Source organism: Mus musculus, chromosome 7 (assembly GCF_000001635.26).
Source record: "Mus musculus strain C57BL/6J chromosome 7, GRCm38.p6 C57BL/6J".
Classification (NCBI taxonomy): Eukaryota; Metazoa; Chordata; class Mammalia; order Rodentia; family Muridae; genus Mus; species Mus musculus.
This window is the reverse complement of record NC_000073.6, coordinates 87523298-87535218: the sequence shown is the minus strand read 5'-3', so window position 1 is coordinate 87535218 and position 11921 is coordinate 87523298. Positions and strand designations below refer to the sequence as shown.

General features: G+C 42.3%; 1 non-coding gene across 1 annotated transcript; it reads left to right on the top strand.

The window, feature by feature from the left end:
• The first annotated feature begins 5519 nt into the window (after nt 1-5519).
• On the top strand, nt 5520-5666 carry LOC115486834. The gene has a single exon (XR_003947165.1). It is a non-coding gene; the product is annotated as a small nucleolar RNA SNORA48 (small nucleolar RNA).
• The last annotated feature ends 6255 nt before the right edge of the window (nt 5667-11921 follow it).

Below are 11921 nucleotides of genomic sequence, written 5' to 3'. Positions count from 1 at the left end.
AAATTAACTCAAACAAGTCAAAGGCCTTTCTCTACACAAAGAATAAACAGGCTGAGAAAGAAATTAGGGAAACAACACCCTTCTCAATAGTCACAAATAATATAAAATACATTGGCATGACTCTAACTAAGGAAGTGAAAGATCTGTATGATAAGAACTTCAAGTCTCTGAAGAAAGAAATTAAAGAAGATCTCAGAAGATGGAAAGATCTTCCATGCTCATGGATTGGCAGGATCAATATAGTAAAAATGGCTATCTTGCCAAAAGCAATCTACAGATTCAACGAAATCCCCATCAAAATTCCAACTCAATTCTTCAACGATTTAGAAAGGGCAATCTGCAAATTCATCTGGAATAACAAAAACCTAGGATAGCAAAAACTCTTCTCAAGGATAAAAGAACCTCTGGTGGAATCACCATGCCTGACCAAAAGCTGCACTACAGAGCAATTGTGATAAAACCTGCATGGCAGTGGTATAGCAACAGACAAGTAGAACAATGGAATAGAATTGAAGACCCAGAAATGAACCCACACACCTATGGTCACTTGATCTTTGACAAGGGAGCTAAAACCATCCAGTGGAAAAAAGACAGCATTTTCAACAAATGGTGCTGGCACAACTGGTGGTTATCATGTAGAAGAATGGGAATTGATTCATTCCTATCTCCTTGTACTAAAGTCAAATCTAAGTGGATCAAGGAACCCCACATAAAAGCAGAGAGAGTGAAACTTATAGAGGAGAAAGTAGGGAAAAGCCTTGAAGATATGGGCACAGGGGAAAGATTCCTGAATAGAACAGCAATGGCTTGTGCTGTAAGATTGAGACTTGACAAATGAGACATCATAAAATTGCAAAACTTCCGTAAGTCAAATAACACCATCAATAAGACAAAAAGGCCACCAACAGATTGGGAAAGGATCTTTACCTATCCTAAATCAGATAGGGGACTAATATCAATATATGTAAAGAACTCAAGAAGGTGGACTCCAGAAAATCAAATAACCCCATTAAAAATGGGGCTCAGTGCTAAACCAAGAATTCTCACCTGAGGAATACCGAATGGCAGAGAAGCACCTGAAAAAAATGTTCAGAATCCTTAATCATCAGAGAAATGTAAATCAAAACAATCCTGAGATTCTACCTCACACTAGTCAGAATGGCTAAGATCAAAAATTAAGGTGACAGCAGATGCTGGCGGGGATGTGGAGAAAGAGGAACATTCCTCCATTGTTGGTGTGATTGTAAGCATCTCTGCAACCTCTCTGGAAATCAGTCTGCCAATTTCTCAGAAAATTGGACATAGTACTACCAGAGGATCCTGCAATACCTCTCCTGGGAATATATCCAGAAGATGTTCCAACTGGTAAGAAGGACACATGCTCCACTATGTTCATAGCAGCCCTGTTTATAATAGCCAGAAGCTAGAATGAACCCAGCTGCCCCTCAACAGAGGAATGGATACAGAAAATGTGGTACATTTACACAATGGAGTACTGCTCAGCTATTAAAAATAATGAATTTATGAAATTCCTAGGCAAATGGTTGGACCTGGAGGGCATCATCCTGAGTGAGGTAACCCAATCACAAAAGAACACACGTGATATGTACTCACTGATAAGTGGATATTAGCCCAGAAACTTAGAATACCCAAGATACAAGATACAATTTGCAAAACACATAAAACTCAAGAAGAACGAAGACCAAAGTGTGGACATTTTGCCCCGTCTTATAATTGGGAACAAAACACCCATGGAAGGAGTTACAGAGACAAAGTTTGGAGCTGAGACAAAAGGATGGACCATCTAGAAACTGTCATACCCGGGGGTCCCTCATATAATCAGCCTCCACACGCTGTCACCATTGCATACACTAGCAAGATTTTGCTGAAAGGACCCTGATATAGCTGTCTCTTATGATACTATGCCTGGGCATACTAAACACAGAAGTGGATGCTCACAGTCAGTTATTGTATGGATCACAGGGCCCCCAATGGAGGAGCTAGAGAAATTACCCAAAGAGCTAAATGGGGCCTGTAACCCTATAGGTGGAACAACAATATGAACTAACCAGTACCCCCCTGGAGCAGGTGTTTCTACCTGCATATATATCAGAAGATGGCCTAGTCGGCCATCAGTGGAAAGAGAGGCCCTTTGGTCTTGCAAACTTTATGTGCCTCAGTACAGGGAAAGCCAGGGCCAAGAAGTGGGAGTCGGTGGGTAGAGTAATGGGGAGGGGATGGTATGGGGGAATTTTGGGATAGCATTGGAAATGTAAATGAAGTAAATACCTAATAAATAATTTAAAAAAAAAAAGAATTTCAAGCCTCTGAAGAAAGAAATCAAAGTTCTCAGAAGATTGAAAGATCTCCCATGCTCTTCAATTGGCAGGATCAATATAGTAAAAAAGGCTATCTTGCTGAAAATAATCTACAGATTCAATGCAATCCTCATCAAAATTACAACTCAATTGTTCAATGAATTAGAAAGGAAAATTTGCAAATTCATCTGGAATAACAAAAAACCTAGGATAGCAAAAACTCTTCTCAATGATAAAGGAAACTCTGGTGGAATCACCATGATTGTATAGCATGACTTAAAGCTAAAGTACTAAAGAGCAATTGTGATTAAAACTGCATGGTATTGGTACAGTGACACACAGGTAGATCAATGGAATAGAATTGAAGACACAGAAATGAACCCACACACCTATGGTCACTTGCTCTTTGACAAGGGAGCTAAAACCATCCAGTGGAAAAAAAGACAGCACTTTCAACAAATGGTGCTGGCACAACTGGCCCTTATCAGGTAAAAGAATTTGAATTGATCCATTCTTATCTCCTTGTACTAAGGTCAAGTCTAAGTTGACCAAGGAACTCTATATAAAACCAGAGACACTGGATCTTATAGAGGAGAAATTGGAGAAAAGCCTGGAAGGTATGGGCACAGGGGAAAAATTCCTGAACAGAACAGCAATGGCTTGTTCTGTAAAATTGAGACTTGACAAATGAGACCTCATAAAATTGCAAAGCTTCTGTAAGGCAAAAGACACTGTCAATAAGACAGAAAGGCCACCAACAGATTGGGAAAGGATCTTTACCAATCCTAAATCAGATAGGGGACTCATATCCAATATTTTTAAAGAACTCAAGAAGATGGACTCTAGAAAATCAAATAACCTCATTTAAAAAATGGGGTACAAAGCTAAACAAAGAATTCTCACCCGAATGGCTGAGAAGCATCTGAAAAAAGTACAACATTCTTAATCATCAGTGAAATACAAATCAAAACAACCCTTAGATTCCATCTCACACCAGTCAGAACGGCTAAGACAAAAAAACTCAGCAGGGCAATGGTGGTGCAAGTCTTTAATCCCATCACTTTGTAGGAAGAGGCAGGCAGATTTCTGAGTTCAGGGCCAGCCTGGTCTATAAAATGAGTGCCAGGACAGCCAGGGCTACACAGAGAAACCTGGCTCGAAAACAAACAAACAAACAAACAAAACAAAACACCAAAAACAACAACAACAACAACAACAACTCAGGTGACAGCAGATGCTGGTGACAATGTGGAGAAAGAGGAACACTCCTCCATTGTTGGTGGGATTGCAAGCTGATACAACCACTCTGGAAATCAGTCTGGCGGTTCCTTAGAAAATTAGACATAGTACTACTGGAATATCCAGCAATTCCTCTCCTGGGCATGTACCCACAATGTTCCAACTTGTAATAAGGACACATGCTCCACTATGTTCATAGCAGCCTTGTTTATAATAGCCAGAAGCTGGAAAGAACCCAGATGTCCCTCAACAGAGGAATGGATACAGAAAATGTGGTACATTTGCACAATGGAGTACTACTCAGCTATTATAAGCAATGAATTCATGAAATTCTTAGGAAAATGGATAGATCTGGAGTATATAATCCTGAATGAGGTAACCCAATCATAAAAGAACTCACATGATACGCACTCACTGACAAGTGGCTATTAGCCCAAAAACTTAGAATATCCATGATACAATTTGCAAAACACATGAAACTCAAGAAGAAGGAAGACCAAAGTGTGGATACTTTGCTCCTTCTTAGAATGGGGAACAAAACACCCATGGAAGGAGTTACAGAGACAATGTTCAGAGTTTTGACAGAAGGAAAGACCATAGAGACTGCCCCACGCAGGGATCCATTCCATAAACAACCACCAATCCTAGATAATACTGCAGATTCCAACAAGAGCTTGCTGATAGGAGCCTGATATAGCTGTCTCCTGAGAGGTTCTGCCAGAGCCTAACAAATACAGATGTGGATGCTCATAGTCATCCATTGGATGGAGCACAGGGTCCCCAAGGAAACAGCTAGAGAAAGTATCCTAGGAGCTGAAGGGGTTTGCAGCCCCATAGGAAGAACAACAATATGAACTAACCATTAACCCCAGAGCTCCCTGGGACTAAACCACCAATCAAAGAAAACACATGGAGGGACTCGTGGCTCTAGCTGCATATGTTGCAGAGGATGGCCTAGTTGGTCATCAGTGGGAGGAAAGGCACTTGGTCTTCTGAAGGTTCTATTCCCCAGTATAGGGGAATGCCAGGGCCAGGAAGCAGGAGTGGATGGGTTGGGGAGAAGGGGCAGGAGGGAGTGGATAGTGGATTTTCAAAGGGGATACTAGGAAAGGGGATAAAATTTGAAATGTAAATAAAGAAAATATCTTTAAAAAAAGAAAGAAAAGAAGGAAGGAAGGAAGGAAGGAAGGAAGGAAGGAAGGAAGAAAGAAAGAAAGAAAGAAAGAAAGAAAGAAAGAAAGAAAGAAAGAAAGAAAGAAAGAAAGAAAGAAAGAAAGGAAAAGAAAGGAAGGAAGGAAGGAAGGAAGGAAGAAAGAAAGAAAGAAAGAAAGAAAGAAAGAAAGAAAGAAAGAAAGAAAGAAAGAAATGCTTGTCATGTTATCCTGCCTGAAGTATGTTTTACTTATATAACGGTATCTATATCTCTTATGTGGTGTTACAGCCCTTTTCTATTAAAAAGTAAAGACTGGTTTCCTTAAAACCTCATATTCATGTAATAGGATAACCCTTTGCTAATTTATACCCATATGTACTTTGTCTTATTAGGGTTATGATTGCTGTGAAGAAACACCATGAGGAAAAGGAAGCTGATAATGAATGTGTTTACTTCCATATCACCATTCATCATTCAAACAGGAAGCAGGAATTTAGGCAAAGCAGGAACCTGCTAGCCAGAGTTGTTGCCAAGGCCAGAGAGTTCTCCTTACTGGTTTGCTTCTTATGGTTTGTTTAGATTTCTTTCTTACAAAACCCAGGACCACCATCTCAAGTGACACCATTTACAGTGAGTAGGATCCTCCTGTATCAATCACTAATTAAAATGCCTTAGAGGCTAACAGCCCAATCTTATGAGGACATTTTCCCAACTGAACTGAAGTTCCCTCCTTGCACATGGTTTGTATGAAGTTAGCATAAAACTAGCCATCACATACATTTTAAACAATATTAAGAATCATTGATAGGTGACTCTCTAGCAATGGGCAAAGAGACACCTTATTGATGGTAGTGTTTTTATATCAGTGAAGGGGCAGAGCAGATGGCAGTTCTTGGTTCATCCCAGCTTGATAACTGGCTTGGTGGCCCAAGTTCATTTATGCCTAGAACTTGTAAAAATCAAATCAAATAAAAATTAGGCAGCACAGGGTGAGACAAGGAAAAGAGACAGATCTGAGGACCATTTTTGCCAACCACATATTTATCCTCTAGCTCCTGTGCACACCACAGATGGGCCACAGACACATGCTTGTTGCCACACTATATAGTATGATTGGATAAATGATGTCACCACAGGGCTGCCAGCTGCATGGCCAGCTGGCAGTGAGAGCCTCCACAAAGTGAAAGTTTGTGGTGGTCATATGGGAAAGAATGAGTAGTGGAGTAGCTTGAGCATTATAAAGTGACCCTACCACTTCTCTGCCATGGTGTGGCACAGGTGCAGAGGTGATTCCTTGTCCCTGTCCCTTACCACCTGTGTTAGTCAGTAGACCTCTCCCTGGAGTCATGAGCTCCAGACAATTAATCCTGCTCCTTACCTTGCCTGGACAGCACAGCAGAGCTGTGGAGCTCCAGATAAACCAGCCCAGAGAGTAAAATCAGGGGAGAGCTGACCCTGCCACTCAGCTGTCCTGAGGCAACCTGTGGGAGACAAAAATGCCCTCCTCCTCTCCCCCTTGGCCATCTGAGGCAATCCAGAGATCTGACCTTGAGGACATGAGAGTGAATGAGCTGGCCCTGTTCATTTTGGCTAAAACATTTGAGACAGGGAACCCTCAGTCTTGCTTGAGCAGCACAGTTGTACTGGCCATGGTTGAGAACTGGGAGAGTCAGACCTGATAACAAAGATTGAGAGATCTGGCCTCTTCACTCTTCTGCCATGATGTGGCATTGGCCAGAGGGTGATGTTCCCTCTCTCCCTCTCCCTCTCCCTCTCCCTCTCCCTCTCCCTCTCCCTCTCCCTCTCCCTCTCCCTCTCCCTCTCCCTCTCCCTCTCCCTCTCCTTTTCTCTCTCTCTCTCCTGCTTCTCATTGGGGCAGCACAGTACTACTGTCCCAGTGTATTGCAGGAAGGGGAGAGGCAGGGTACCAGTAATCTGGCCCTGCCACACCTCTGGAGTCAGGTACCATTAGTGCAGGGGGCAATGCCCTTCCCCTCCTTGACTAGCCACACAGGGTAGTAGGGAGAGCTGAGCTGGCCCTGCCTCATATATCTCCTGGCTATAGCACTTGAAAGAGTGGGGCTCTGCTTCTTGACTGAGCAGCACAATGGTGCTGTCTCTGGAGGTGAGCCAGTCCAAGGGAATGGGAACAGGAGAGTTTGCTTCCTGACGAAGGTGGCATTGGGTGGCCTAGTTGGAGCATTCCTGAAGAGCTCTCTCTGGTGGTGTAGGTAGGAAAAGCCAGCAGACCCAGATCCAGGGCTCTGAGTTGGCCCACCCACAAAATCTACATGGTTTGGATGTGTGACTGGTCCTGCTGATCTAAGCTGCAGGATCCCCGTGACACAGAGCAGCAACAGGATGATCAGGAAGAATTCCTGTGAGGATCTAATATTGATGGTGTAACAGAAGTCAGAGATCTCAATTCAGACCAGTGACTCATTGCAGTTAACATTTGCAAATGAATATATGGGGGCCCAGGTATAGACTATGGGATACACTGTAATGTACTACAGCTTTTATGATAAGATGTTTTCTATACTTTGTTTTGTTGTTGTGATTATTTATTTGTGTCTTTTATTGGGGTGTAGTTTAAGGGTGAAGGGTGGATATGAGAGGATGGAGCAATGAGTAGAACTGGGGTGCATAATGTAAAACTCAAAAAGAATCAATAAAAAGTTGAACAACAACAGTAACAACAAAATAATTGATATAGTGAACCCACAAATCCCATTGAATGATGTGAATATTTTACAAACACTACTTGTGGTTCTTAAATGAATTACCTTGCTCTTTGTCTGCATCAACTTTCTTCCTCGGTGGATTATAGGTAGCACTGCACACATCTCTCACCTTGTCAGTTAAGTACCTATAAGTTTTTTACTATTTTATTCTGTTATAAATGTGAATGTGGTTTTCTTCTTTTCTCTTCATCTTTCTTGATTTCTAATGCCGGGATTAAACTCAAGACCTTACCTGTCTCTCTTTTAGCTTCATGCCCCCCATTCATTGTTTAAAATTATTCATTTTTTGAGATTGCAATAAAATTACATAATTTCCCCCTTTATTTTTTTCTCTAAACCTTCCCAATATACTTACTCTCATATATACTCATATATATATGGTCTCCTTTTTATTGTGATTGCTTGTGTGTGTGTGTGTGTGTGTGTGTGTGTATGTGTGTGTGTATTGCCTTCTCAGTCTGTGTAATGTTACTTGCATGTATTTTTTCAAGGCTGACCATTGTGTTGGATAACCAATTTGTATGTTCTTCCCAGGGAAAGACTATTTCTTTCACTCTTAGCATTTCTTAATGATCTGTAGCTCTTTGTATACTGTTGAGGCCTATGGGTCCTCCTCATCTACCCTAACATGTCTATGGTTGTCCCTCTTTTTTTTTTTTAAAGATTTATTTATTATTATATGTAAGTACACTGTAGCTGTCTTCAGACACTCCAGAAGAGGGATTCAGATCTCGTTACAGATGGTTGTGAGCCACCATGTGGTTGCTGGGATCTGAACTCTGGACCTTCAGAAGAGCAGTCGGGTGCTCTTACCCACTGAGCCATCTCACCAGCCCGGTTGTCCCTCTTCAACTAATATTTAAGGATTTACTTTTTAACTGATAAGCTCCTGAATCCATATAGTGCTAGCCATATGCACATCGTATGGGCTCATTCTTTGAATCATGGGCAATCTAGTAGTAGCCATTTTCCCAAATATAAGATTGTCTTTCCTGATACAGAAAAATAGTCTCTATTAGACAGATTTCCATCCTCCTTTCATAGCCCAGAAACTCAGAATACCCAAGACACAACTCCCATATCACAGGAAACTCGAAAAGAAGGAAGAAAAAAGTGTAGATGCTTTGCCCCTTACTCACCGGAGCATATATGGAGACAAAGCATGGAGCAGAGACAGAAGGGAAGGACATCCAGAGACTGCCTCACCTGAAGATCCATCCCATATGCAGTCACCAAACCCAGACACTATTGTGGATGCCAACAAGTGCTTGCTGACAGAAGCCTGATATAGCTGTCTCCTGAGAGGCTCTATCAGTGCCTGATAAATGCAGAGGTGGATGCTCTCAGACAACCATTGCAATGAACACAGGGTCCCCAATGGAGGAGCTAGAGAAAGTACCCAAGGAGCTGAAGGGGTTTGCAGCCCCATAGGAGTAAAAATATGAACTGACCAGTACCCCTAGAGCTCCCAGAATCAAAACAATCAACCAAAGAGTATACATGGAGTGACCCATAATTCCAGCCACATATGTCGCAGAGGATGGCCTTGTCAGTCATCAATGAGAGGAGAGACCCTTGTTCCTGTGAGGGCTCAATGCCCCAGAGTAAGGGAATGCCAGGACCAGGAAGTGGGAATGGGTAGGTTGGTAAGCAGGGGGGAAGCCAGGAAAGGGGATAGCATTTGAAATGTAAATAAAGAAAATATCTAATAAAAAAAAGAACAGGAAAAAAAAAAGAAGCTGCAAACAACACAGATGTCCCTCAACATTGGAATGGATACAGAAAATATAGTACATTTGGACAATGGAGTATTAGTCAGCTATTAAAATCAATGATTTTATGAAATTCACAGGCAAATGGGTGGAACTTGAGTATATCATCCTGAGTGAGGTAACCCAGTCACAAAAGAACTCACATGGTATGTACTCACTGATAAGTGGATATTAGACAAATAGAAGCTCAGAATACCCACAATACAATTCACAGACCATATGAAACCCAAGAAGAAAAAAGATCACACCAAAGTATGGATGCTACAGTACTACTCAGTAGGTGCAAGAGAATAATCTCTGGGAAGTAGAGGAAGAGAAGGATCTGGAAAGGAGAGAGGAGGGGAAAAGAAAGGGGGTGCTAGTTCAGATATGGGAGGAGACAGGGGAGAAGTACAGAGGGTCAAGAATTTGAAAGTGAGCAAGTAGCAATGTGGGGAAGGGAAATGGGAGTAGTCACTAGAAAGGCTACTCAAGGAACTCAAGAGCTTCCTGTACTGGCTAGTTTTGTGTCAACTTGACACAGCTGGAGTTATCACAGAGAAAAGAGCTTCAGTTGAGTAAATGCCTCCATGAGATCCAACTGTAAGACATTTTTTCAATTAGTGATCAAGGGGGAAAGGCCCCTTGTGGGTGGGACCATCTCTGGGCTGGTACTCTTGGGTTCTATAAGAGCAGGCTGAGCAAGCCAGGTGAGGCAATCCAGTAAAGAACATTCCTCCATGGCCTCTGTATCAGTTCCTGCTTTCTGACCTGCTTGAGTTCCAGTCCTGACTTCCTTCGGTGATGAACAGCAGTATGGAAGTGTAAGCCGAATAAACCCTTTCCTCCCCAACTTGCTTCTTGGTCATGATGTTTGTGCAGGAATAGAAACCCTGACTAAGACACTTCCCAAGACCCAATATGGAGTATTTTAGCCGAAGTATCCAACAAAAGGGAGATAGAATCTATAGAGACCATATCCAGTGGATTGGCCCTGTCCCAAGTTGAGGAGTGGGGCCACCCACCGACCTCAAAAATATTAATCCAAAATTCCTCCTGTCAAAAGGCAATACAGGGACAAAGAGTAGAGCAGAAACTAAAGGAAAGTTCATCCAGAGGCTGCCCACCTAGGGATGCATTCCTGCCAGGGCACTGGTAGAGTCAGCTAGTGAGGCAGAAATGCCAAAAAGCTGCTCATGAGAAATGAATTTCTAGGACTCTCCTCCTGGATGTCTGGCGAAAGTCAGCTCTCCAGTTTGGGTCAGTTTGACAGGCGAAAAGCCTGGAAGCTGTTTCACAAGGATAAGAGTTCCATGGAAATTTCTCTCCCGGAGTTATGGCATTTTTTCCCTAACCCATATTAATCAAGTTTCCACTGCGTTAGTCTAATGTATAGATCCACGTGCACTCTATTAAGCATTACCTTATAGTAAATGTGTTTTAAGATTGTATTATAACATAGCTATAGCCTTTTCCCCGTGTTCTTAGATTCTAGATAGCAGCAAGGAGCTTAACCCATTCAGTAACTAATTAAGCACTACCATAAAACAATAAAGCACTAGCCATTAACTTAGTTGTCTGCAGAAAGAGTCTAAAATTCTCACTGAGATAGAAATTCATATTACAGACTACATTCCATGACAAGAGCAAATTAGTATACCATACTGATAAATGGAAATTCTCCAGACATAGATAAGTATTAACGAGGCCTAAGAATTCCAAGGTTCATGACACTACTTTATTCCTGAAGCCAGGCAAAGAGTTTATACCCCCCCCTAGCCCAATTAACACTAGGGTGTGAAACTCTTGCCTGGCGCAGGGCTGATCCGAAGCAGGTGCTAATCTCTAAGGTAAACATAGTCCTTTTGAAGTCACTCCTCTTACATCTGGAGGGACACTTATCCCTAGCGTAAACATTTATCTGGTTCCTGCAAATTCTTTTTGTAGTCACTCCTTTTGCACCTGGAAAACTTCAATGTACCGTATCTGTTATGTTTTACAATTTATGATATTTGTTGTAATATAATTAGTCTAAGCTCGACCAAAAAATTACATTCAGATCCAACACCACTCTTGCATGTTTGTCTGTCTGTCACATCCGACTCTTTTGCCCATCTGCTTAAGAAATCCCGTTCTACGCAGACCAGGGACCCAGAGGGTCTGTGGCACATCCCATCTACTGACACCAAACCCAGACACAATTGTTGATGCCAAGAAGCAGTTCCTGACAAGAGCACAGTATAGCTACACCTGAGAAGCTCTGCAGAGCCAGAGAAATACAGAAGCGCACGTACACAATGAAACGTTGGACTTAGTGTGGGGACCCCAATGGGGAAGTTCAGGTAAGGACTGTAGGAGCTGAGGGGTTGTGCAAACTCATAGGAAGAACAACAATATCAACCAGACAGACCCTTTAGGGCTCCCAGATGCTAAACCACCAACCAAAAAGTACACAGGGGATACCCATGGCTCCAGCTGGATATGTAGCAGAGGACTGCCTTATCTGGCATCACTGGTAGAGAAGCCCCTTGGTCCTGTGGAGGTTTGGTGATGCAGGATAGAAGGATAGGCTGCTGAGGCAGGAGTGAGTGGGCAGGTCTGAGAGCATCTTCATAGAGGCAGCCGGATAGAGAAGGAGATAGGGAGCTTGTGGAGGGAAAACTTGGAAGAGTGATAACATTTGAAATGTAAATAATAAAGGAATCAATAAAAGAGA